The sequence below is a fragment of the Hyperoodon ampullatus genome (assembly GCF_949752795.1).
Source record: "Hyperoodon ampullatus genome assembly, chromosome: 16".
Lineage (NCBI taxonomy): Eukaryota > Metazoa > Chordata > Mammalia > Artiodactyla > Ziphiidae > Hyperoodon > Hyperoodon ampullatus.
Window position 1 is genome coordinate 37,815,502 of NC_136929.1, and position 27,678 is coordinate 37,843,179.

A 27,678-nucleotide genomic window follows, 5' to 3' on the forward strand; every position below is an offset into this window, starting at 1 on the left:
TACTGAAAATGTTTTGATTATTATTAACAGTAAACTGTTTTTGCCAACTAAAGGAATCGATCCTTTTCAAAGTTCCGGGTGTAATGTAGGTCAGAGAAATTACTTTGATTCATAGAAATTTGATTGAGTAGGCAACTTCTTTTTTTGGACATACCATTAACTGAGGTGAAAAAAGAATAAAGTGACATTTGGGGCAGCTTATCCCCTAATATTTCCTCCATGTATCCTTTCATTTTCTTATTTTTCTTTTCCTTTGTGTAAAGCTATTTAGAAACATCCTTCTAAACTACAGCATATAGTCTTCTTCCTGCTTTGCTTTAATTTTCTTTATCTTTATCTCTCCAAAATCTTAATCACTTGAAAGTTGAGAGAAGAACTGTAATTTTTAACCCTTTGATTGTTCATCATCACTATGTATGTATCAAGTGTCTAGAACACAGGAGTGTGTGCCATTACTCACCCTTATTCCATTCAATAATAACACAACCCTTATTCTATGGAAGAAATAAATGTTTCATTCATAAACACTCATGCAAATCTTTAAAAAGCCCATCCAGAATGTTCTGAAAGCCATTGAAATCCAAGTTGATTTCAAATTCCTAAGAATTATACTCATTTATATAACATTTTCATGTCTGTATCTTTTGAGTAAACAACCCATACTCCCGAGAGACCTCTTGGATTACCCAAGAGGGTAGAATATGGAAATAGTTAGCTGAAGATTTTCTTATTTTTTCTAAGGAATTTAAATGAGCTGTAATTAAAATAATTTTCTATTAACCAGATATTTTTCTTCCCTAGATATTTTATAAGTCTCAAAGCATAGGAACACACTGTGTACAGAGTTTATTAGACTAAAGTTCAAGGGAATATTGACAAGAAAAACTGATACTAAGAGTTACAATGTCAATTTATATTATGACTCCAATCACCAAAAAATAGTGAAAATAAATCTGCTGTGTTATGTTCATAAACAAAGGAAAGAAAGAAAATACTTTAGAAAACTTTTATCTCACAAATTCTCATTTAACCATCATGTATACTCCAGACCAATTGTAGTCTGAGTGGTTTCAAAGTAAGTTATCTCTTAGGTCCTATATCTCTCTAGGGGTCTATGATACCATAAAAGATAATGATTTAGAAAACTGACACTTTTGTAGCATGTCCTCTGTGCCAGATGAGTTTCAAGCTCCTTATGTGTGTATTGCTTGTGAAAACAACATGCCTAATTTCTTAAGTACACATTTTTTTAAGGCAGAACGACAATATCTGATTTTTTTAACGTTTTTATTGGAGTATAATTGCTTTACTATAGTGTGTTAGTTTCTTCTTTATAACAAAGTGAATCAGTTATACATATACATATATACCCATATCTCTTCCCTCTTGCGTCTCCCTCCCTCTCACCCTCCTCATCCAACTCTTCTAGCAGGTCACAAAGCACCGAGCTGATCTCTCTGTGCTATGCGACTGCTTCCCACTAGATATCTACTTTACATTTGGTAGTGTTTATATGTCCATATATACACTACCTCTCTCTCACTTTGTCCCAGCTTACCCTTCCCCCTCTCCTTGACCTCAAGTCCATTCTCTAGTAGGTCTGCATCTTTACTCCCATCTTGCCCCTAAGTTCTTCATGACCATTTTTTTTTTAGATTCCATATATATGTGTTAACATACAATATTTGTTTTTCTCTTTCTGACTTACTTCACTATGTATGACAGACTCTAGATCCATCCACCACACTACAAATAACTCAATTTCGTTTCCTTTTATGGCTGAGTAATATACCATTGTATATATGTGCCACAACTTCTTTATCTATTCATCTGTCGCTGGACACTTAGGTTGCTTCCATGTCCTGGCTATTGCAAATAGAGCTGCAATGAACATTGTGGTGCATGACTCTTTTTGAATTATGGTTTTCTCAGGGTATATGCCCAGTAGTGGGATTGCTGGGTCATATGGTAGTTCTATTTTTAGTTTTTTAAGGAACATCCATACTGTTCTCCATAGTGGCTGTATTAATTTATATTCCCACCAACAGTGCAAGAGTGTATCCTTTTCTCTACATCCTCTCCAGCATTTCTTGTTTGTAGATTTTTTGATGATTGCCATTCTGACCGGAGTGAGATGATATCGCATGGTAGTTTTGATTTGCATTTCTCTAATGATTAGTGACGTTGAGCATTCTTTCATCTGTTTGTTGGCAATCTGTATATCTTTTCTGAAGAAGTGTTTATTTAGGTCCTCTGCCCATCTTTGGATTGGGTTGTTTGTTTTATTGATATTGAGCTGCACAAGCTGCTTGTAAATTTTGGAGATTAATCCTTTGTCAGTTGCTTCATCTGCAAATATTTTCTCCCATTCTGAGGGTTGTCTCTTCATATTGTTTATGGTTTCCTTTGCTGTGCAAAAGATTTTCAGTTTCATTAGGTCTCATTTGTATATTTTTGGTTTTATTTCCATTTCTCTAGGAGGTGGGTCAAAAAGGATCTTGTTGTGATTTATGTCATAGAGTGTTCTGCCTATGTTTTCCTCTAAGAGTTTCATAGTATCTGGCCTTACATTTAGGTCTTTAATCCATTTTGAGTTTATTTTTGCATATGGTGTTAGGGAGTGTTCTAATTTCATTCTTTTAAATGTAGCTGTCCAGGTTTCCCAGCACCACTTATTGAAGAGGCTGTCTTTTCTCCATTGTATATTCTTGCCTTCTTTATCAAAGATAAGGTGACCATAGGTGCATGGGTTTATCTCTGGGCTTTCTATCCTCTGCCATTGATCTATATTTCTGTTTTTGTGCCAGAATCATACTGTCCTGATTACTGTAGCTTTGTAGTATAGTCTGAAGTCAGGGAGCCTGATTCCTCCAGCTCCGTTTTTCGTTCTCAAGATTGCTTTGGATATTCAGGGTCATTTGTGCTTCCATACAAATTGTGATTTTTTTTTTGTTCTAGTTCTGTGAAAAATGCCAGTGGTAGTTTGATAGAGATTGCATTGAATATGTACATTGCTTTGGGTAGTAGAGTCATTTTCACAATGTTGATTCTTCCAATCCAAGAACATGGCATATCTCTCCATCTATTTGTATCATATTTAATTTCTTTCATCAGTGTCTTATAATTTTCTGCATACTGGGCTTTTGTCTCCTTACATAGGTTTATTTCTAGGTACTTTATTCTTTTTGTCGCAATGGTAAATGGGAGTGTCTTCTTAATTTCATTTTCAGGTTTTTCATCATTAGTGTATAAGAATGCAAGAGATTTGTGTTGATTTCATATTCTGTCACTTTACCAAATGCATTGATTAGCACTGTAGTTTTCTGGTAGCATCTTTAGTATTCTCTATGTATAGTATCATGTCATCTGCAAACAGTGACAGCTTTACTCCTTCTTTTCCGATTTGGATTCCTTTTATTTCTTTTTCTTCTCTAATTGCTGTTGCTAAAACTTCCAAAACTATGTTGAATAATACTGGTGAGAGTGGACATCCTTGTATTGTTCCTGATCTTAGTGGAAATGGTTTCAGTTTTTCAGCATTGAGGATGATGTTGGCTGTGGGTTTGTCATATATGGCCTTTATTATGTTGAGGAAAGTTCCCTCTATGCCTCCTTTCTGGAGGGCTTTTATAATAACTGGGTGTCAAATTTTGTCGAAAGCTTTCTCTGCATGTATTGACATGATCATATCGTTTTTTTCCTACAATTTGTTTATATGGTGTATCACATTGATTGATTTGCGTATACTGAAGAATCCTTGCATTCCTGGGATAAACCCCACTTGATCATGGTGTATGATCCTGTTAACGTGCTGTTGGATTCTGTTTGGTATTATTTTCTTGAGGATTTTTGCATCTATGTTCATCAGTGATATTGGTCTGTAGTTTTCTTTTCTTGTGGCATCTTTGTCTGGTTTTGGTATCAGGGTGATGTTAGCCTCATAGAATGAGTTTAGGAGTGTTCCCCTCTCTGCTATATTTTGGAAGAGTTTGAGAAGGATAAGTGTTAGCTCTTCTCTAAATGTTTGATAGAATTTGCCTGTGAAGCCATCTGGTCCTGGTCTTTTGCTTGTTGGAAGATATTTAATCATAGTTTCAATTTCAGTGCTTGTGATTGGTCTGTTCATATTTTCTATTTCTTCCTGGTTCAGTCTCAGAAAGCTGTGCATTTCTAAGAATTTGTCCATTTCTTCCAGGTTGTCCATTTTATTGGCATACAGTTGCTTGTAGTAATCTCTCATGATCCTTTGTATTTCTGCAGTGTCAGTTGTTACTTCTCCTTTTTAGTTTCTAATTCTATTGAGTTGTGTCTTCTCCCTTTTTTTCTTGATGAGTCTGGCTAATGGTTTATCAATTTTGTTTATCTTCTCAAAGAACCAGCTTTTAGTTTTATTGATTTTTGCTATCATTTCCTTCATTTCTTTTTCATGTATTTCTGATCTGATCTTATGATTTCTTTCCTTCTGCTAAATTTGGGGTTTTTTTTCTGTTCTTCTTTCTCTGATTGCTTTAGGGGTAAGTTTAAATTGTTTATTTGAGATGTTTCTTGTTTTTTAAGGTAGGATTGTATTGCTATACACTTCTCTCTTAGAACTGGTTTTGCTGCACCCCATAGGTTTTGGTTTGTGCTGTTTTTATTGTCATTTGTTTCTAGGTATTTTTTTAATTTCCTCTTTGATTTCTTCAGTGATCTCTTGGCTATCACATAGTGTATTGTTTAGCCTCCATGTGATTGTATTTTTTTACAGATTTTTCCCTCTAATTGATATCTAGTCTTATAGCATTGTGGTTGGAAAATATACTTAATACGATTTCAATTTTCTTAAATTTACCAAGGCTTGACTTGTGACCCAAGAGATGATCTATCCTGGAGAATGTTCCATGATCACTTGAGAAGAAAGTGTATTCTGTTGTTTTCAGGTGGAATGTCCTATAAATATCAATTAAGTTCATCTTGTTTAATGTATCATTCAAAGCTTGTGTTTACGTTTTTATTTTCATTTTGGATGATCTGTCCATTGGTGAAAGTGGGGTGTTAAAGTCCCCTACTATGATTGTGTTACTGTTGATTTTCACTTTTATGACTGCTAGTATTTGCCTTATATATTGAGGTGTTCCTATGTTGGGTGCATAAATATTTACAACTGTTATATCTTCTTCTTGGATTGATCCCTTGATCGTTATGTAGTGTCCTTTTTGTCTCTTGTAATAGTCTTTGTTTTAAAGTCAATTTTGTCTGATATGAGAATTGCTACTCCAGCTTTCTTTTGATTTCCATTTGCATTGAATATCTTTTTCCATCCCCTCACTTTCAGTCTGTATGTGTCCCTAGGACTGAAGTGGGTCTCTTGTAGACAGCATATATACAGGTCTTGTTTTTCTATCCATTCAGCCAGTCTATGTCTTTTGGTTGGAGCAGTTAATCCATTTATATTTAAGGTAATTATCAATATGTATGTTCCTATTACCATTTTCTTAATTGTTTTGGGTTTGTATTGTAGGTCTTTTCCTTCTGTTGTGTTTCCTATTTAGAGAAGTTCCTTTAGCATTTGTTGTAAAGCTGGTTTGGTTGTGCTGAATTCTTAGCTTTTGCTTGTCTGTAAAGGTTTTAATTTGTCCATCAAATCTGAATGAGATCCTTGCTGGTTAGAGTAATCTTGGTTGTAGGGTTTTTTTCCTTTCATCACTTTAAGTATGTCCTGCCACTCCCTTCTGGCTTGCAGAGTTTCTGCTGAAAGGTCAGCTGTTAACCTTATGGGGGTTCAATTGTATGTTATTTTTTGCTTTTCCCTTGATGGTTTTCATATTTTTTCTTTGTATTTAATTTTTGATAGTTTGATTAATATGTGTCTTGGTGTGTTTCTCCTTGGTTTTATCCTCTATGTGGCTCTCTTTGCTTCCTAGAGTTGATTGACTATTTCCTTTGCCATGTTAGGGAAGTTTTCAACTCTAATGTCTTCAAATATTTTCTCAGTCCCTTTCTTTTTCTCTTCTTCTTCTGGGACCCCTATAATTCGAATGTTGTTGCATTTAATATTGTCCCAGAAGTCTCTGAGACTGTCCTCAATTCTTTTCATTCTTTTTTTCTTTATACTGCTCTGCAGAAGTTATTTCCATTATTTAATCTTCCAGGTCACTTATCTGTTCTGCCTCATTTATTCTGTTATTTATCCCTTCTAGAGAATTTTTAATTTCATTTATTTTGTTGTTCGTGATTGCTTGTTTGCTCTTTAGTTCTTCTAGGTCCTTGTTAAATGTTTCCTGTATTTTCTACATTGGATTTCCAAGATATAGGATCATCTTTACTATCATTACTCTGAATTCTTTTTCCGGTAGACTGCATAGTTCCTCTTCATTTGTTAGGTCTGGTGCACTTTTGCCTTGCTCCTTCATCTGCTGTGTGTTTCTTTATCTTCTCATTTTGCTTAACTTACTGTGTGTGAGGTTTCCTTTTCGCAGGCTGCAGGTTCGTAGTTCTTGTTGTTTTTAGTGTCTGTCCCAGTGGCTCAGGTTGGTTCAGTGGGTTGTGTAGGCTTCCTGGTAGAGGGGACTAGCTCCTGAGTTCTTGTTTATGAGGTTGGATCTTTTCTTTCTGGTGAGCAGGTCCACGTCTGGTGGTGTGTTTTATGGTGTCTGTGGCCTTATTATTATTTTAGGCAGCCTCTCTGCTAATGGATGGGGTTGTGTTCCTGTCTTGCTAATTGTTTGGCATAGGGTATCCAGCACTGTTGCTTGCTGGTCGTTGAGTGAAGCTGGGTCTTGGTGTTGAGATGGTGATATCTGGGAGTCTTTTGCCATTTGATATTATGTGGAGCTGGGATGCCTCTTGTGGACCAATGTCCTGAACTTGGATCTCCCACTTCAGAGGCACTGCCCTGATACCAGCCTGGAGCACCAAGACCCTGTCATCCACACGGCTCAGAATTAAAGGGAGAAAGAAAGAAAGAAAGAAAGAAAAAGATAAAATAAAATAAAAGTTATTAAAATAGAAAAAAAATAATTATTAAAATTTTTTGAATAATTAAAAAAAAGAAAGAAAGAAGAGAACAACCAAACCAAAAAACAAATCCACCAATGATAACAAGCACTGAAAACTACACTAAAAAAAGAAAAACAAAAAATATAGAAAATGGACAGACAGAGCCCTAGGACAAATGGTAAAAGCAAAGTTCTACAAACAGAACCACACACAGACGCATACACATACACAGTCACAAAAAGAGAAAAGGGGAAAAAATTATATATATCCTTGCTCCCAAAGTCCACCTCCTCAATTTGGGATGATTCATTGTATATTCAGGTATTCCACAGATGCAGGGTACATCAAGTTGACTGGAGATTTAATCTGCTGCTCCTGAGGCTGCTGGGAGAGATTTCCCTTTCTCTTCTTTGTTCGCACAACTCCTGGGATTCGGCTTTGGATTTGGCCCTGCCTCTGTGTGTATGTCACCTGAGGGCGCCTGTTCTTTGCTCAGACAGGATGGGGTGAAAGGAGCAGCTGCTTCAGGCACTCTGGCTCACTTAGGTCGGTGGGAGGGAGGGGTACCGAGTGCGGGGCGAGCCTGTGGTGGTAGAAGCTGACGTGATGTTACACCAGCCTGAGGAGCACTGTGTGTTCTCCTGGGCAAGTTGTTCCTGGATCACAGGTCCCTGGCAGTGGCACGCTGCACAGGCTCCCGGGAGGGGAGGTGTGGATAGTGACCTGTGCTTTCCCACAGGCTTCCTGGTGGCTGCAGCAGCAGCCTTAGAGTCTCATGCCCGTCTCTGGGGACTGCGCTGATAGCCGCGCCTCACACCCATCTCTGGAACTCCTTTAAGCAGCACTCTTTATCCCCTATCCTTCCGCACCAGGAAACAAAGAGGCAAGAAAAAGTCTCTTGGCTCTTTGGCACTTCCAAAACTTTTCCTGGACTCCCTCCTGGCTAGCTATGGTGCACTAGCCCCCTTCAGGCTGTGTTCACGCAGCCAACCCCAGTCATCTCCCTGGAACTGAAGCTGGAGCCTCAGCTCCCAGCCCCCACCTGTCCTGGTGTGTGAGCAGACAAGCATCTCGGGCTGGTGAGTGCTGGTCAGCACCGATCCTCTGTGCGGGAATCTCTCAGCTTTGCCCTCTGCACCCCTGCTGCTGTGCTCTCCTCTGTAGCTCCAAAACTTCGCCCCTCCACCACCCGCAGTCTCTGCCCATGAAGGGCCGTCCTAGTGTGTGGAAACCTTTCTTCCTTCACAGCTCCCTCCCACTGGTGCAGGTCCCATCCTTATTCTTTTGTCTCTGTTTTTTCTTTTTCCTTTTGCCTTACCCAGGTACATGGGGAGTCTCTTGACATTTGGGAGGTCTGAGGTCTTCTGCCAGCGTTCAGTAGGTGTTCTGTAGGAGCTGTTTCACATGTAGATGTATTTCTGATGTATTTGTGTGGAGGAAAGTGATCTTCATGTCTTACTCTTCCACCATCTTGAAGCTCCTCTTCTGATCTTTCTTATAAAATAAAACTTGAAAATAGAACTGATGCCAGCTTTGGAGTTCTATAAAGCATTCTGAGAGACAGAATTTCTGTATAAATGCTTAATATCTGTAGACCAATAACTAGAGAATTGGTTTAGTAAGAAGTTCCTTAAAAGTTATTAATCTAATATTAATCTTTCTTAAGAATCTATAACTAAAGACAATTATCATCTAAAAGTTGGTGCCTGTAATATGCTGTTTTTCTTCATATTGAATAATGGACTAAACTTGGTAAACATATGTATATTCTTAATTTTCAATTTTCTTACAATTTATACTTTCCCTCTTTAATCACCTTACTTCATAAAAAAGAGCACTTTTGTTCTACCTATCATAAAAATACTTAATTATATAAAACTATTCTGTTTTTGAAGTAGGAAGTAATATTTTATGTCAATTAATATTTATTAATTGAATTAAGTTATTAAATCTGTACTATGACATTAGATACGAAATAAAATGAAGGCTGATATGACTAGCAAGAGTTTAATCACACTTAAACTATCACTCAACTTATCACTCTTAATTTAGATATAATAATTACAGCTTACTTATTGAGAAATGTTAATATCACCTATAGGGCAATTTTTTTCCAAACACTAGTCTAAGCACTTTATGTGTATTACAAAGTTTCATCTAATCTATTACTGGGTATAAAACATGTTACAATTTCATGTACCACTATGGAAAAATGGCTGTTAATTAAACTCTAATAAATGTTTATTTATGATTTCTTTAATTTGTGTCCTGCTTTAAGATATGAGGAAATTTTCATATTACAATTATTAAAATATAGCTCATTTAATTCTAATGACAACCCCATTAGCTAAGTACTATTATTATTATTCCCATCTTACAGACGTGGAAACTGAGACACACAGAGGTTATGTAATTCTTCTCAAATTCACAAAGATAGTAGTTACTGAAGATGGAGTAAACCACAGCACATGGTTTCAGAAACCTCAGCATAACTACTCTGTGATAATGGCTAAAAAAAAAAAAAAATCAGCAGCTATTTGACTGTTGGGGACCATCGAGATTATATATTCATGTTACTGAAGCATAATTTGAAGACTAAAAATATGGAGTAGCTTGCCCTGGGTCACAGAGCTAGGTACAGATAAGTACTAGAATTATATCCAGTTTTTCTGATCCTAGAGTGATCTAATAACTACCCTCAAGCTACATACACTTCTTTCAAGCAAGTGTCAAAGAAAATAGTCCCTAAATTAGATTTCAAATTAGGTGTGTAATTTAAACTAACTGTCATGTTTAAATTTCATCTTCCTGGCAGGCCTTCTGTCACTGGATACACAGAACATCATAATGGTTAAAATGGAGGCAAAGAAAAAAATAAGTGTACCTTGTTTTCATACCATAAATGCATATTATCCTTACTAAGCATCTTTGATCTATAAATTTTATTGTCATTTCCCTTTACTATATTCAATTCCCTTTACCCATGAAACTGCATAAAATATAAGCAGATAGAGCTCTCAGGGTCTATACTCTGCAATCTGTAGGAAAATGTCTCAGTTATTGGAATTCATACAAGACTGCACCTCAGTATGAGTAGCTGTTCCCTGTCACTGTTTTTGATGCTTGAGCTGAAGTATTTTTACAAAATGTTCTAGTGTTTAGTGTATGAATTTTTAAGATAAGACTTTTCCTTTGTAGCAATGAAATCTGAAAATCAATGTCAGATAGAAATCTTAGCTCTAAGAGTTAGGGAAATTGGTGAGTTTTAAAACACGTGAATTTTAACTGCCAGACTTTGGAAATGTGGCAGTTATTACAAGTGTGAAATTCATGGGTGCAGATGGTTGATTAAGATATCCCAGGATGGGCTTTCCTGGTGGCGCAGCAGTTGAGAGTCCACCTGCTGATGCAGGGGACACGGGTTCGTGCCCCGGTCTGGGAAGATCCCACATGCCGCAGAGCGGATGGGCCCATGGGCCATGGCCACTGAGCCTGCTCGTCCAGAGCCTGTGCTCCACAATGGGAGAGACCACAGCGGTGAGAAGCCCGAGTACTGCCAAAAAAAAAAAAGGTATCCCAGGATGGACCACTGCTATAAATTGATAGAGCAAAATTGGGAAAACCATCTTGATAAAGGAAATGTTTCTGACATTTTACATAAATTTATAAGGCAAGCTTTGCTGGATTCAGAAGTTCATCAAAGTTAAATTATCATTTGTTCCACTAACATTACAGATTGTCATTTGATAGACATATTTAATAGAATAAAAACCTGTCAAATGGAGAGTGAGAGGAGTGACCGTGTGGTAAGGGAAGAGAACTAAAACGTATTAAACGATTACTGCATGTCTTACATTTCACATTCATAACCTTAGAAAAGTTGTCCTTCAGGTAAGTGTAATCTCCCTCCCCATTAAAGATGAAGCTATGGGTGCACCTGAGCTTGGGCCACCAAACCAAAGGCATACTGAGAGCTGTGAATACAATGGGCTCAATGTTTGTAATATGTCTTAGAAATTAACAATATCAAGTGGAGTAAGAGAAAAATATTAACATTATCTGCTACTTTCAAATAAAAAAGGAGAGATGTAAAGGCAGGCACATTTGCAATTGTTTTACTTGGTGTTGGTTTTTTCTTTCCTTCTCTTTTCTTCTTTCCTTTCCTTTTATTTTTCTCTTTTCTTTTTTGTACTTATCACATATTAACCTTACTTAACTAACTTACATTAATATTCTGGATCTAGTTAAACAGGATTTAATATATGAATATTATACTAAATAATTGCATTTGTATGTTGATGGTGTATTATATAGTCATGCTACCCAAGCAAATTTAGCTTTAAAAAATTAACTGTGTTTAGTACTTAGAATAGGTATTACAGTTGATATTAGTTTTAAAAAAAATTTTTTTAACTTTATTGGAGCATAATTGCTTTACAATGTTGTGTTAGTTTCTTCTGTACAACAAACTGAATCAGCTATATGCATACATATATCCCCTATCCCCTCCCTCTTGAGCTTCCCTCCCACCCTCCCTATCCCATCCCTCTACGCCATCACAAAGCATCGTACTGATCTCCCTGGCAGCAGCTTCTCACTAGCCATCCATTTTACATTTGGTAGTGTATATGTGTCAGTGCTACTTCATCCCAGCTTCCCCTTCCCCCCTGTGTCCTCAAGTCATTTGTCTATCGGTGGGTTTTTATTCCTGCCCCACCACTAGGTTCATCAGTACCATTTTTTTAGATTACATATATGTGTGTTGGCATATAGTATTTGTTTTTCTCTTTCTGACTTACTTCACTCTGTATGACAGACTCTAGTTCCATCTACCTCATTACAAATAACTCAATTTCATTCCTTTTTATGGTTTAGTAATATTCCACTGTATATAAGTGCCACTTCTTTATCCATTCATCTATCGATGGACATTTAGGTTGCTTCCTTATCCTGGCTATTGTAAATAGTGCTGCAATGAACATTGCAGTACATGTATCTTTTTGAATTATGGTTTTATCAGGGTATATGCCCAGTAGTGGGATTGCTGGATCATATGGTAATTCTACTTTTAGTTCTTTAAGGAACCTCCATACTATTCTCCATAGTGGCTGTATCAATTTACATTCCCACCAACAGGGCAGGAGGATTCCCTTTTCTAGGTATTTTAATGATGGTCATTTTGACCAGTGAGAGGTGATAACTCATTGTGGTTTTGATTTGCATTTCACTAATGATTAGTGATGTTAAGCATCTCTTCATTTGTTTGTTGGCAATCTGTATATCTTCTCTGGAGAAATGTCTGTTTTGGTGTTCCACCCATTTTTTTTTTTTTTTTCTTTTTTTTGGCAGTACGCAGGTGTCTCACTGTTGTGGCCTCTCCCATTGCAGAGCACAGGCTCCGGACGCGCAGGCCCAGCGGCCATGGCTCACAGGCCTAGCCGCTCCACAGCATGTGGGATCTTCCCAGACTGGGGCACAAACCCGTGTCCCCTGCATTGGCAGGAGGACTCTCAACCACTGTGCCACCAGGGAAGCCCGTTCCACCCATTTTGGATTGGGTTGTTTATTTTTTTGATATTGAACTACATGAGCTGCTTATATATTTTGGAGATTAATTCTTTGTCAGTTGCTTCCTTTGTAAATATTTTCTCCCATTCTGAGGGCTGTCTTTCATCTTGTTTATCGTTCCTTTGTTGTGCAAAAGCTTTTTAGATTCATTAAGTCCCATTTGTTTATTTTTTATTTTATTTCCATTTCTCTAGGAGGTGGGTCAAAAAAGATCTCGCTGTAATTCATGTCATAGAGTGTTCTGCCTATGTTTTCCTCTATGAGTTTTATAGTCTCTGGCCTTACATGTAGGTCTTTAATCCATTTTGAGTATATTTTTGTGTATGGTGTTAGGGAGTGTTCTAATTTCATTCATTTACATGTAGCTGTCCAGTTTTCCCAGCACCATTTATTGAAGAGGCTGTCTTTTCTCCATTTTATATTCTTGCCTCCATTGTCAAAGTTAATGTGACCATATGTGCATGCGCTTACCTCTGGGATTTCTATCCTGTTCCATTGATCTATAGTATTGTTTTTGTGCCCGTACCATACTGTCTTGATTACTGTAGCTTTGTAGCATTGTCTGAAGTGAGGGCACCTGATTCCTCCAGCTCCGTTTTTCTTTCTCAGTATTTCTTTAGTTATTCAGAGTCTTTTGTGTTTCCTTACAAATTGTGCAATGTTTTGTTCTAGTTCTGTGAAAAATGCCATTGGTAGTTTGATAGGGATTACACTGAACCTGTAGATTGCTTTGGGTGGTATAGTCATTTTCACAAGGTTGATTCTTCCACTCCAAGGATATGGTATATCTCTCCATCTGTTTGTATCATCTTTGGTTTCTTTCATCAGTGTCTTATAGTTTTCTGCATACAGGTCTTTTCCCTCCTTAGTTAGGTTTATTCCTAGGTATTTTATTATTTTTGTTGTGATGGTAAATGGGAGTATTTGCTCGATTTCTCTTTATGATTGTTCATTGTTAGAGTATAGGAATGAAAGAAATTTCTGTGCATTAATTTTGTATCCTGCTACTTTATCAAATTCATGGATTAGCTCTAGTAGTTTTCTGGTAGCATCTTTAGGATTCTCTATGTATAGTATCATGTCATCTGCAAACAGTGACAGTTTTTCTTCTTCTTTTCCTATTTGAATTCCTTTTATTTCTTTTTCTTCTCTGATTGCCATGGCTAAAAGTTCCAAAACCGTGCTGAGTAATAGGGGTGAGAGTGAGCACCCTTGTCTTGTTCCTGATCTTAGAGGAAATGCTTTCAATTTCTTCACTATTGAGAATGATTTTGGCAGTGGGTTTGTCATATATGGCTTTTATTATGTTGAAGTAGATTCCCTCTATGCCCACTTTCTTTAGGGTTTGTATCATAAATGGGTGTTGAATTTTGTTAAAAGCTTTGTGCATTATTGAGATTTTCATATGGTTTTTATCCTTCAATTTGTTAGTATGGTGTATCACATTGATGGATTTGAGTATATTGAAGAATCCTTGCATTCCCAGGATAAAGCCCACTTCATCATGGTGTATGATCCTTTTAATGTGCTGCTGGATTCTGTTTGCTAGTACTTTGTTGAGAATTTTTGCATCTATGTTTATCAGTGATATTGGCCTGTAATTTTCCTTTTTTGTGACATCTTTGTCTGGTTTTGTTATCAGGGTGTTGGTGGCCTTATAGAATGAGTTTGGGAGTGTTCCTTCGTCTGTTATATTTTGGAAGAGTTTGAGAAGGATAGGTGTTAGCTCTTCTCTAAATGTTTGATAGAATTTGCCTGTGAAGACATCTTGTCCTGGGCTTTTGTTTGTTGGAAGATTTTTAATCACAGTTTCAATTTTAGTGTTTTGTGATTAGTTGGTTCATATTTTCTATTTCTTTTCTATTGGTTCAGTCTTGGGAGGTTGTAATTTTCTAAGAATTTGTCCATTTTAATGGCATATAGTTGTTCATAGTAATCTCTCATGATCCTTTGTATTTCTGCTGTGTCAGTTACTTCTTTTTAATTTCTTTTCTTTTTGAAGTTTTGAATTTTATTTTATTTAGTTTTTTATACAGAAGTTTCTTATTAGTTATCCATTTTATACATATTAGTGTATATATTATCAATCCCAATCTCCCAATCCTTTTTTATTTCTAATTCTGTTGATTTGAGGCGTCTCCCTTTTTTTCTTGATGAGTCTGGCTAATGGTTTATCAATTTTGTTTATCTTCTCAAAAAAACTTGTTTTTAGTTTTATTGATCTTTCCTGTTTTCTCCTTCATTTCTTTTTTTTTAAATTTATGATCTAGTCTTTATGATTTCTTTCTTTCTGCTAACTTTGGGAGTTTTTTTGTTCTTCTTCCTCTAAATCTTTAGGTGTAAGGTTAGGTTGTTTATTTGAGACTTTTCTTGTTTCTTAAGGTAGTATTGTATTGCTATAAACTTCCCTCTTAGAAATGGTTTTGCTGTATCACATAGATTTTGGGTCATCATGTTTTCATTGTCATTTGTTTCTAGGTATTTTTTGATTCCCTCTTCAATTTCTTCAGTGATCTCTTGGTTATTTAGTAGTGTATTGTCTAGCCTCCATGTGTTTGTATTTTTTACAATTTTTGTCCTGTAATTGATGTCTATTCTCATAGCATTGTGGTCAGAAAAGATGCTTGATACAATTTTAATTTTCTTAAATTTACCAAGGCTTGATTCCTGACCCAAGATGTGATCTATTCTGGAGAATGTTCTGTGTGTACTTGAGAAGAAGGTGTATTATGTTGTTTTTGGTTCAAATGTCCTATAAATATCAATTAAGTCCAACTGGTCTAATGTGTCATTTAAAGCTTGTGTTTATTTTCTGTTTGGCTGATCTGTCCATTGGTGTAAGTGGGGTGTTAAAGTCCCCTACTATTATTGTGTTACTGTCAATTTCTCCTTTTATGGCTGTTAGCATTTTCCTTATGCATTGAGGTGTTCCTATGTTGGGTGCATAGATATTTACAACTGTTATATCTTCTTCTTGGATTGATACCTTGATCATTATGTAGTGTCCTTTATTGTCTCTTGTAATAGTCTTTATTTTAAAGTCTATTTTACCTGATATGAGTATTGCTACTCCAGCTTTCTTTTGATTTCCATTTGCATGGAATACATTTTACAACTCCTCACTTTCAGTCTACATGTGTCCCTAGCTCTGAGATGGGTCTCTTCTAGACAGCATATATATGGGTTTTCTTTTTGTATCCATTCAGCTAGTCTGTGTCTTGGTTGGACCTTTTAATCCAGTAACATTCAAGGTTATTACTGATCTGTATGTTCCTATTACCATTTTCTTAATTGTGTTGGGTTTGTTTTTGTAGGTCTTTTCCTTCTCTTGTGTTTCCTGCATAGAGAAGTTCCTTTAGCATTTGTTGTAAGTCTGGTTTGGTGGTGCTGAATTCTCTTAACTTTTGCTTGCCTTTATAGATTTTGATTTCACCTTTGAATCTGAATGAGATCCTTGCTGAATAGAGTAATCTTGGTTGTAGGTTTTTTTCCTTTCATCACTTTAATTATATCTTGCCGCTCCCTTCTGGCCTGTAGAGTTTCTTCTGAAAGATTAGCTGTTGACCTTATGGGGATTCCCTTTTATGTTATTTGTTGATTGTCCCTTGATGCTTGTAATAATTTTTTCTTTGTGTTTAATTTTTTTTATTTTTATTAATATGTGTCTCAGTGTGTTTTTCCTTGGGTTTATCCTGTATGGAACTCTCTGCACTTCCTGGATTTGATTGACTATTTCCTTTCCCATGTTGGGGAAGTTTTCAACTATAATCTCTTCAAATATTTTCTCAGACCCTTTCTTTCTTCTTTTTCTGGGATGCCTATAATCTGATTGTTGGTGTGCTTAATGTTGTTCCAGAGGTGTCTTACACAGTCCTCCATTCTTTTCATTCTTTTTTCTTTATTCTGCTCTGCTGCAGTTATTTCCACCATTCGATCTTCCAGCTCACTTATCTGTTCTTCTACCTCAAGTATTCTGCTATTGATTCCTTCTAGAGTACTTTTAATTTCACTTATTGTGTTGTTCATTACTGTTTGTTTGCTCTTTAGTTCCTCTAGGTCCTTGTTAAACATTTCTTGTATTTTCTCCATTCTTTTTCCAAGATTTTGGATCTTCTTTACTATCATTATTCTGAATTATTTTTCAGGTAGTTTGCCTATTTCCTCTTCATTTATTTCATCTTCTGTTTTTTTATCTTGCTCCTTTGGTTGAAAGATATTTCTCTATCTTCTCATTTTGTCTAATTTACAGTATTTGTGGTCTCCTTTCCCCAGGTTTCAGGGTCGTAGTTCCTCTTGCTTCTGTCTCTGCCCCTAGTGGTGTGGTTGAGCCAGTGGGTAGGCTTTCTGATGGGAGGGTCTAAGTGCCTTCATTCTGGTGGGTGGAGCTGAGTTTTTTCCCTCCATGGGCAGTGCCATGTCAGGTGGTGTGTTTTGGGGTGTCTGTGAGCTTAGTATGACTTTAGGTATTCTGTGTGCTGATGGGTGGATTTGTGTTCCTGTCTTGTTTATTGTTTGGTGTGAAACGTCCAGCACTGGAAGCTTCTGGCAGTTGGGTGGAGCCACGTCTTGGATTCAGATAGAGATCTCTGTGTGAGCTCTTGATGATTAATCTTCCCTGGGGCTGGGAATTCTCTAGTGGTCCAGCATCCTGGACTCAGTCCTCCCACCCTAGAGCCTCAGGCCCAACTTCCGGTTGAGCAACCACGTCCCCATAAGTTGCTTGTCCCAGCAATAGAGGAGATTAAAAAAAAGAAAAAGACTAACAAATCCCCAGACAGATGGTAAAAAGTAAAATCAAACAAACAAAAACAGAAACAAGGAGACATGCACACACACAAAAGAAACAAAAACAGAACCAAATAAATGAAAAAGCAAGAGAACAACCAGACCAAAAAAAAAAAAAAAGAACCCAAGAACAAAATCAAACAATTAAAAGGAAAACTGAAAAAAACACAAAACCAAAAAACAAAACCAAAGCAGAGTGCTAACTGAAGAATGAAGCAAAGAAACAAAATGAACCAACAAAAATGATAAAAAAGAAAAGGAAAGAAAAGAAAAAGAGTAAGGGGAAAGAAAATGGAACAACAGAAAAGCAGTGTAGAAATAGAAAAAAATAAAATAGAAAATATATTAAAGGCAAAAAAAAAAAAAAAAGATAAACAGAACCCCAGAGAAATGGTAAAAACAAAATCCAACAAACAAAAACAGAAACAAGGAAACGCACACACATATGTAAACCAAACAAAGCAGAAAGTAAGAGAACAACCAGAAAAATAGAAGAACTCAAAAACAAAATCAAATAGTTAGGATTAAAACTAACAAAAACAACCTAAAAGCAAAGCCAAAGCAGTGTGCCAGTTGAAGAATAAAGCAAAGAAACAGAACAAACTGATAAAATTAATTTAAGAAAAAAATAATAAAATAATGTAAAAAGGGAAAAAGACATAGAACAACAGAACAGCAAAGTAGAAATGGAAATATAAAAATAATTTAAAATATATTAAAGAAAAAGAAGAAGAAAATAAGGGAAAAGAACACAGAAAAACAGAAAAGCAAAGTAAAAATAGAAATATATTTTAAAAATTAAAATAAAATATATGTTCTAAAACACTGAGATCCCAAAAGACTAAAAAAAAAAACCTAAAGTGACAGCAAATAAACAAATAAATAAATAAATACCCCCCCCAAAAAAAGGCCCAAACCAACAACAGAAAGAGTCAAAACATAATAAAATTAATAGTAATAATTATATTTCCCTGGGGTCTCTGCTGTAATTGTCCTTGCACACACCATGAACCACAGGCTACCTCTGCCTCCCCAAGAGGCCTTCCTCTGTCTCTGGTCTGGTCTCTGGACCTGCTGTGTACCTGTGGGCACCACTCAGACTCTGATCTGGCCCAATGCCTGCTTGTGCTTGCCCCCAAAGTCACAGCTGCCAGAGCTAGACAGTTTTCATTTGTGGAACACTCATTGTCTACTCAGATACTCCATAGATGCAGGGCCTATCTGGCTGATCATGGGGATTTAATCTGCAGCTTGTACAGCTGATGGAAAGATTTTCAGTCTTCTTCCTTAGTCACCCCATCCCTGGGGTCCAGCTTTGGTTTTATCCCCACCTCTGCATGTGGTCCACCAACAGGAGTCTGGTCCTGAGGCCACCTTGGAGCTCTTGGGTCTGCCCCAGTGAGACCAGGGTGCAGAGTTGGTATGACTGCTTTGATCATGGGAGCCCTGGCAGTGTCAAATTTGCAGGGAAGCTGGCAGCCACAGGTGCAAGTGATACGGCCCTAGTGAGGGTCTTTTCTGATGCCCAGCATAAGGTGCGTGAGGGCCAGCTCTGAGGGGGATTTTTTATTGCTTGGCAGCCAGTGCCAGAATGTGGGGAGAGAAAGGTTACAATAGTGGCTCCTCTCCCTGTGTGTGACTCAGCAGTAGTGCTCTGGTCCATGGCAGTCCAGTCTTCCTCCATAGGCATTTCCTGCTGTGGATTTTCTCCCTCCTATTCCCTCAGTCTGTCTCCCCACAGCCAACATCAATTCTCACTCCAGGCCTGCTCTCCAATCCCCATGCTCCAGCTCCCAGCCCCTTTACACACCTGTGAACACATGTCCCAGTCCAGGGTTCGCAGGGCCTCAGTGCGGACCATCTGTATATTTCTCACTGTGTCCCATCTGCTACAGATTGGCCAGTTTCATCTTCCTCCTCAGATGTTTCACTTCTATCCCAATTGATTTGCCCATTGGAGAGGGGGTTTCCCCAAATTCGGGAATCTCTTCTCTGCTTCAGTTCCCCCACCCCTGGGTGCAGGTCCTGTCTTGTTTCCTCTCCTCCTCCTTTCTTTTTTCTGTCCTACCCAATTGTGCAGGGATCTTTATAGTCCTTTCCAGTGTCCAAGGTCTTCTGCTAGTTTTCAGCTGGTGTTCTGTTATAATTGTTACATCTATAGATGTATTCCTGATGCATCCATGGAGAGAGATGAACTCCACGTCCTCCTACTCCTCTGCCATCTTGAATCTGCCAACCTGATATTAGTTTTTAAATGAAAATAATTAATAGGTAAACCATTTAGAGATTTTTAAAGTAATATTTGGAAGTAACAAAGGTTATTGCAATTAATTGATTTTCACTAATGGTACTAAATTCACAAGCTAGTTTACTTTTATTTTATTTCTTTGTAAGAATAATCTTTCCTAAAACCCAAAAGATAGAAAATATTTAAAGAGATATATATGTGTATAAAAAAATATATATATGTATAGCACACACACATATATATATACACATATATACACAGATATATATATTCATACACACATCAGATACTTTACATATATATGTATTTTGGGAATAATTCCAAGTATAAAAAAATTATATTTTCAGTAACATATAGAATTACTCTCCAAAGTGCAATAAATTAATAAAAATGATAAAAACTCTGTTACACTTCAGTCACTTACTGTGAAACTTTGCATATCTAACAAACATTAGAGAAAGCATGCTGGATGGCAGCCTGGGCCACTCACTAAATAAGGGCATATTCCCCTTTTCATCCTTTTCTCATGAAGAATCTTAAATCTGCATTTGAGCAAAATAACAAAAAGTACACATCATGGATTGCAATTAGAGTTAAGTTTTCACATGTCCAAATGAGAAAACTCGAAGTTCCTATGTGCCATTTCATGTGAGATTGGCCTTGCAAACAATTCCTAACAAATAATGGGGTAATTGCTGACCATCATTCTAAACATTATTTAGGAACCTTTATAATGACTGGTGAGAAACTCTGCTTGATATATATCTGTCATGTGCAATTTATATTATATAAAGTTGAATTTTCCCTAAATATCTAATTAAAAATATTTGTTAAGCCCTTATTAGCTTCTAACTAAGCATATATAAATTTGAAACAAATTACCAAGAATTAAACGAATGTATCGTACCGTAGTATATAGGTGCTGCATACACTCATCTTTAATGCTTCTGTATAATAATATTTTCTAGAAAATGTAAATTTTTATACCAGTAAACTATGTTTGAAAAATTTAGAAGGCATTAGAGTTGTAGGTAAATATAATAATACACACATCTGACCAACTCTATACTACTTATCTGTGCATTCTGGTGTGGCTTTATTTAATTTTTTTAAATGGGGCCACAAATGCATCCATCCCCTGAGGCATATAAACAGGGATTGGGTGATAGATATTCCTTCCTCTGTTTCTTGCCTACAAACATGAGATTGAGGCTATTCTTTAGAGAATAAACAGATTATCCATCATCCCCTTATTGGCCTTTTCCCTCGCTCCCTTCTTTCCTTCCTTTCTTCCATCCAAAGTATTTATCTAGTAAATATACCAGATACACAATTATGTTATATGCTAAGTACATCATGCTGAGAAGGCAAACATGGTTCTTTTGTGTCTCATACATTACAGTCTAGGGGGATACACTCTTATATTCAATAAGTTACCATAAATTGCAAGCAGTGCTAAATACATTCAAGATTCAACAAGAGCATGTAACAGGAGCAATTTAAACTAGTAGAGGAAAAATATAACATTAATATAAGACTTGAGGGGGTCTACTAGGTAAATGAACAGGAATGGGGTACTCTGTGGTGGTGAAAAAATGAAAATATTTCTCACGTAGTGTGCATGTGTGAAGGTCTGATGTTAGGAGAAGGAATGATAGGTTTTAGAAAAGCTCCACTGGTTATTTCTCTTCTCAATTCACAGCACTTTCCTGACTCCACTATTAAGACCTCATCTTGGTTTGAAATTCAGGAGGACAGTAGCTATCAAACTTCACAATCTTGGTCAGTGTGATATCTGCGTACATTTTTAGTTAATAAGAACAGTGACTATTTCTCAGTGTATTTTCCATATAGTTGGCTTTAAAAGTTCTAGAGACTTTATTTTAAACTCAGATATGCAAATTTGCATACATTCTTATAGATTTGATTTTTATAAACAGATTTTATGTATAATAACTGTATGTATACTACAGATAAATATATATAATTATTATATATAATAAATCTGATGTAGGGTTGCATTTGTATGTGGATGTGCAAATCAGATTTTATATATATTAATTAATAGCCCCTTATTATTAAAGAAAGCACACATTAGTATTTTCCAGAGGATAAATAAATACACTTGACCAACATGGGTGGCCTTATAAATTTTCTCTACTGGAAACTTATGGAGATGCTTTCAGTTGGATTCCTTATATTCCAGCAACAGATATAAATCAGTTACCAAAATTTCCACCAGCTCAATACTTATTTCAATTACTTAACCCTGTATAAAGGATGGTTATCACTTTCTTTTATTTCTTATTAAACATGTTCTGCCAATTCTTTCTTCACCACAGAACAAGTGGGCTGGTTTTGATTCACAGGAAGAGCTGCATTTGACAGATTTGATGATGGTGTCAGCAGTGGTCGCAGGCTTGAAGGACAGCACCAAACTTTTCTGTGGCCCAGCTCCCGCTAATTAGTTGTTTGAAGACACTCTGTGTGCCACAGGCATAGGTATATCAACCAGACATCTTTGCCATTCCGAATGACAGCTGTGATGCAGCTGTTCGTAGATAGAATGGAATGTACAAAGAGAGAGGGGAAGAGCCTTTCAAACAAGTGACAACCATAGTCACTTCCACTGAAGGATCCTGAAGATATAAGAAAAAAAAAAAAATGTAGAATATAAAAGGTGTAACTCAACCTCTCTTAGATCAGAATGGAAGCCACACATAAAATGACAATGAATGATGTCAGACTGTGAGAATGAGAGTAAAATATAGCTGCCTTATAATACCTTTTAAATCAACTGAAGTTGCATGTTCTTGTGATTAATATAGGTCAAGCATTTGCTTATGGAATAACAGGGATGCGTGGAGTTTTCAGAAGGTTCTGCACATCTCTGGATACCTATGCCTGCCAGAAAGCCCCATATTTAAGCTCCTATAAGAGCACATGACTGGGCTTCCCTGGTGGCACAGTGGTTGAGAGTCAGCCTGCCAATGCAGGGGACACGGGTTCGTGCCCCGGTCCAGAAAGATTCCACGTGCTGTGGAGCGGCTGGGCCCGTGAGCCATGGCTGCTGAGCCTGCATGTCCAGAGCCTGTGCTCTGCAGCAGGAGGGGCCACACCAGTGAGAGGCCCATGTACCGCAAAAAAAAAAAAAAAAAGGGTACATGACCATAAATAATTTATTGGATATCTCAAGATATTGAAGACATATTGGGAGGAGTCAAAGTAATACAAACACATGGGAGAAGAAGATAGAAATGGGAATGATAGAAAAATAAGAACTGATAGCTTTTTTTTTAGAAAAGAGTATTTATATTGAATTAACAATGAATAAAATTCTTTTTCACTCATTGATGAACTATGAGATCACTTTTTAACTACTCTTCAAAGGATTTGGAAATCTAATAAAAAGTCAAAATATCTATTGTTAGAAGTGTATATCAACAAATTAAATTAAATAAATATTTTTTTATAAAAGCATTTCATATTATAAAATCCTCATTCTAGTTTCCAAACATCCACCAAGAATAATGTTTTTTATAAAAGATACCTAATATTTTATAAAACATGTTTAATTATGCATTATATGATTTATAAATATGCTCTAAATCATGATGTAAGCTACAGAAATTATCATAATGAAAGATATTTCAGGGCTTCCCTGGTGGCACAGTGGCTGGGGGTCCACCTGCCAATGCAGGAGGCGCAAGTTCAATCCCTGGTCCGGGAGGATCCCACATGCTGCGGAGTGGCTGGGCCCGTGTGCCACAGCTGCTGGGCCTGTGCTCTAGAGCCCTGTGAGCCACAACTGTTGAGCCTGTGCTCCACAGTGAGGGAGGCCACCACAGTGAGAGGCGTGTGCACTGTGGTGGGGGGTGGCCCCTGCTCGCAACAGTTGGAGGGGACCAGCCTGCAGTGGCGGGGACACAACGCAGCCAAAAATAAATAAATAAATTTATTTAAAAAAAAAAAGATAGTTCAAACTTGAAGTGGATTTTTGGATGTTTGCACATGGATGTATATATTTATATTTTATAAATATCACTATTATACTCTATAGACACATATAATGATTATTTCAGAGGACTTAGGAGATATAGTTTGATGTGTCACCAAATTCTGGGAGAAATGGATGTGAAATTACAGCTAGACTTCTTTTTTGTTCTATAGTACATACAATTCTGAATATAGATATAAGGATGCTTTACCTATTTAAAGGCTTGAGATATACTTATCTATGCCAATTAAATATAAAAATAATACAGATAATATAAACTACATATTCTAAACTTTGACTTAATTTTAGCTTTTATTTTAATTTTATATAATTTTGAGAATTAAAATGTTAAAGCTTATTTTAAAATAGAAGCAACATAGAATCAATCTAATTATTGAGGAAGAGTTACCTAGACATTTTTTTTCTCTAAATACTTCAAACAAACAATGAATGTATGTCAGGATGTAAGTGTGTGTTTGTCTGTGTCTGTGTTGCATATATTAAATACAGATTAAATCTTCAAAAAGAGTATATTAAGCAGAGACCTTCTCTTTATTTTTATTTTTTTATTAGTTTCTGCTTTATAACAAAGTGAATCAGTCATACATATACATCTGTTCCCACATCCCTTCCCTCATGCATCTCCCTCCCTCCCACCCTCCCCATCCCACCCCTCCAGGAGGTCACAAAGCACCGAGCTGATCTCCCTGTGCTCTGCGGCTGCTTCCCACTATCTATCTACCTTACGTTTGGTAGTGTATATATGTCCATGCCTCTCTTTCCCTTTGTCACAGCTTACCCTTCCCCCTCCCCATATCCTCAAGTCCATTCTCAAGTAGGTCTGTGTCTTTATTCCCGTTTTACCCCTAGGTTCTTCATGACTTTTTTTTTTTTTTAATTCCATATATATGTGTTAGCATACGGTATTTGTCTTTCTCTTTCTGACTTACTTCACTCTGTATGACAGACTCTAGGTCTATCCACCTCATTACAAATAGCTCAGTTTCATTTCTTTTTATGGCTGAGTAATATTCCATTGTATATATGTGCCACATCTTCTTTATCCATTCATCCGATGATGGACACTTAGGTTGTTTCCAGCTCCGGGCTATTGTGAATAGAGCTGCAATGAACATTTTGGTACATGTCTCTTTTTGAATTATGGTTTTCTCAGGGTATATGCCTAGTAGTGGGATTGCTGGGTCATATGGTAGCTCTATTTTTAGTTTTTTAAGGAACCTCCATACTGTTCTCCATAGTGGCTGTACCAATTCACATTCCCACCAGCAGTGCAAGAGTGTTCCCTTTTCTCCACACCCTCTCCAGCATTTATTGTTTCTAGATTTCTTGATGATGGCCATTCTGACTGGTGTGAGATGATATCTCATTGTAGTTTTGATTTGCATTTCTCTAATGATTAATGATGTTGAGCATTCTTTCATGTGTTTGTTGGCAGTCTGTATATCTTCTTTGGAGAAATGCCTATTTAAGTCCTCTGCCCATTTTTGGATTGGGTTGTTTGTTTTTTTGCTATTGAGCTGCATGAGCTGTTTATAAATTCTGGAGATTAATCCTTTGTCAGTTGCTTCATTTGCAAATATTTTCTCCCATTCTGAGGGTTGTCTTTTGGTCTTGTTTATGGTTTCCTTTGCTGTGCAAAAGCATTGAAGTTTCATTAGATCCCATTTGTTTATCTTTGTTTTTATTTCCATTTCTCTAGGAGGTGGGTCAAAAAGGATCTTGCTGTGATTTATGTCATAGAGTGTTCTACCTATGTTTTCCTCTAAGAGTTTGATAGTTTCTGGCCTTACATGTAGGTCTTTAATCCATTTTGAGCTTATTTTTGTGTATGGTGTTAGGGAATGATCTAATCTCATACTTTTACATGTCCCTGTCCAGTTTTCCCAGCACCACTTATTGAAGAGGCTGTCCTTTCTCCACTGTACATTCCTGCCTCCTTTATCAAAGATAAGTTGGCCATATGTGCGTGGGTTTATCTCTGGGCTTTCTATCCTGATCCACTGATCTATCTTTCTGTTTTTATGCCAGTACCACACTGTCTTAATTACTGTAGCTTTGTAGTATAGTCTGAAGTCAGGCAGCCTGATTCCTCCAGCTCCGTGTTTCGTTCTCAAGATTGCTTTGGCTATTCGGGGTCTTTTGTTTTTCCAAACAAATTTTGAAATTTTTTGTTCTAGTTCTGTGAAAAATGCCAGTGGTATTTTGATAGGGATTGCATTGAATCTGTAGATTGCTTTGGGTAGTAGAGTCATTTTCACAATATTGATTCTTCCAATCCAGGAGCATGGTATATCTCTCCATCTATTTGTATCCTCTTTAATTTCTTTCATCAGTGTCTTATAATTTTCTGCATACAGGTCTTTTGGCTCCTTAGGTAGGTTTATTCCTAGATATTTTATTCTTTTTGTTGCAATGGTAAATGGGAGTGTTTTCTTGATTTCATTTTCAGATTTTTCATCATTAGTGTACAGGAATGCCAGAGATTTCTGTTCATTAATTTTGTATCCTGCTACTTTACCAAATTCATTGATTAGCTCTAGTAGTTTTCTGGTAGCATCTTTAGGATTCTCTATGTATAGTATCATGTCATCTGCAAACAGTGACAGCTTTACTTCTTCTTTTCCAATTTGGATTCCTTTTATTTCCTTTTCTTCTCTGATTGCTGTGGCTAAAACTTCCAAATCTATGTTGAATAAGAGTGGTGAGAGTGGGCAGCCTTGTCTTGTTCCTGATCTTAGTGGAAATGGTTTCAGTTTTTCACCATGGAGGACGATGCTGGCTGTGGGTTTGTCATATATGGCCTTTATTATGTTGAGGAAAGTTCCCTCTATGCCTACTTTCTGCAGGGTTTTTATCATAAATGGGTGTTGAATTTTGTCGAAAGCTTTCTCTGCATCTATTGAGATGATCATATGGTTTTTCTCCTTCAACTTGTTAATATGGTGTATCACATTGATTGATTTGCGTATACTGAAGAATCCTTGCATTCCTGGAATAAACCCCACTTGATCATGGTGTATGATCCTTTTAATGTGCTGTTGCATTCTGTTTGCTAGTATTTTGTTGAGGATTTTTGCATCTATGTTCATCAGTGATATTGGCCTGTAGTTTTCTTTCTTTGTGACATCCTTGCCTGGTTTTGGTATCAAGGTGATGGTGGCCTCGTAGAATGAGTTTTGGAGTGTTCCTTCCTCTGATATTGTTTGGAAGAGTTTGAGAAGGATGGGTGTTAGCTCTTCTCTAAATGTTTGATAGAATTCGCCTGTGAAGCCATCTGGCCCTGGGCTTTTGTTTGATGGAAGATTTTTAATCACAGTTTCAATTTCAGTGCTTGTGATTGGTCTATTCATATTTTCTATTTCTTCCTGAGTCAGTCTTGGTAGGTTGTGCAATTCTAAGAATTTGTCCATTTCTTCCAGGTTGTCCATTTTATTGGCATAGAGTTTCTTATAGTAATCTCTCATGATCTTTTGTATTTCTGCAGTGTCAGTTGTTACTTCTCCTTTTTCATTTCTAAGTCTACTGATTTGAGTCTTCTCCCTTCTTTTCTTGATGAGTCTGGCTAATGGTTTGTCAATTTTGTTTATCTTCTCAAAGAACCAGCTTTTAGTTTGGTTGATCTTTGCTATCGTTTCCTTCATTTCTTTTTCATTTATTTCTGATCTGATCTTTATGATTTCTTTCCTTCTGCTAACTTTGGGGGTTTTTTGTTCTTCTTTCTCTAATTGCTTTAGGTGCAGGGTCAGGTTGTTTACTCGAAATGTTTCCTATTTCTTAAGGTGGGATTGTATTGCTATAAACTTCCCCCTTAGAACTGCTTTTGCTGCGTCCCATAGGTTTTGGGTCGTCGTGTCTCCATTGTCATTTGTTTCTAGGTATTTTTTCATTTCCTCTTTGATTTCTTCAGTGATCACTTCGTTATTGAGTAGTGTATTGTTTAGCCTCCATGTGTTTGTATTTTTTACAGATCTTTTCCTGTAATTGATGTCTAGTCTCATAGCATTGTGGTCGGAAAAGATACTTGATACAATTTCAATTGTCTTAAATTTACCAAGGCTTGATTTGTGACCCAAGATATGAT

At 36.7% G+C, this 27,678-nt stretch overlaps 1 protein-coding gene across 4 annotated transcripts in view; it reads left to right on the plus strand.

Moving 5' to 3' along the window:
- PCDH9 (protocadherin 9) overlaps positions 1–27,678 on the plus strand; it is a gene marked incomplete at both ends in the record, with an annotated part of 987,287 nt that overhangs the window by 366,143 nt on the left and 593,466 nt on the right. The window lies entirely within an intron of this gene.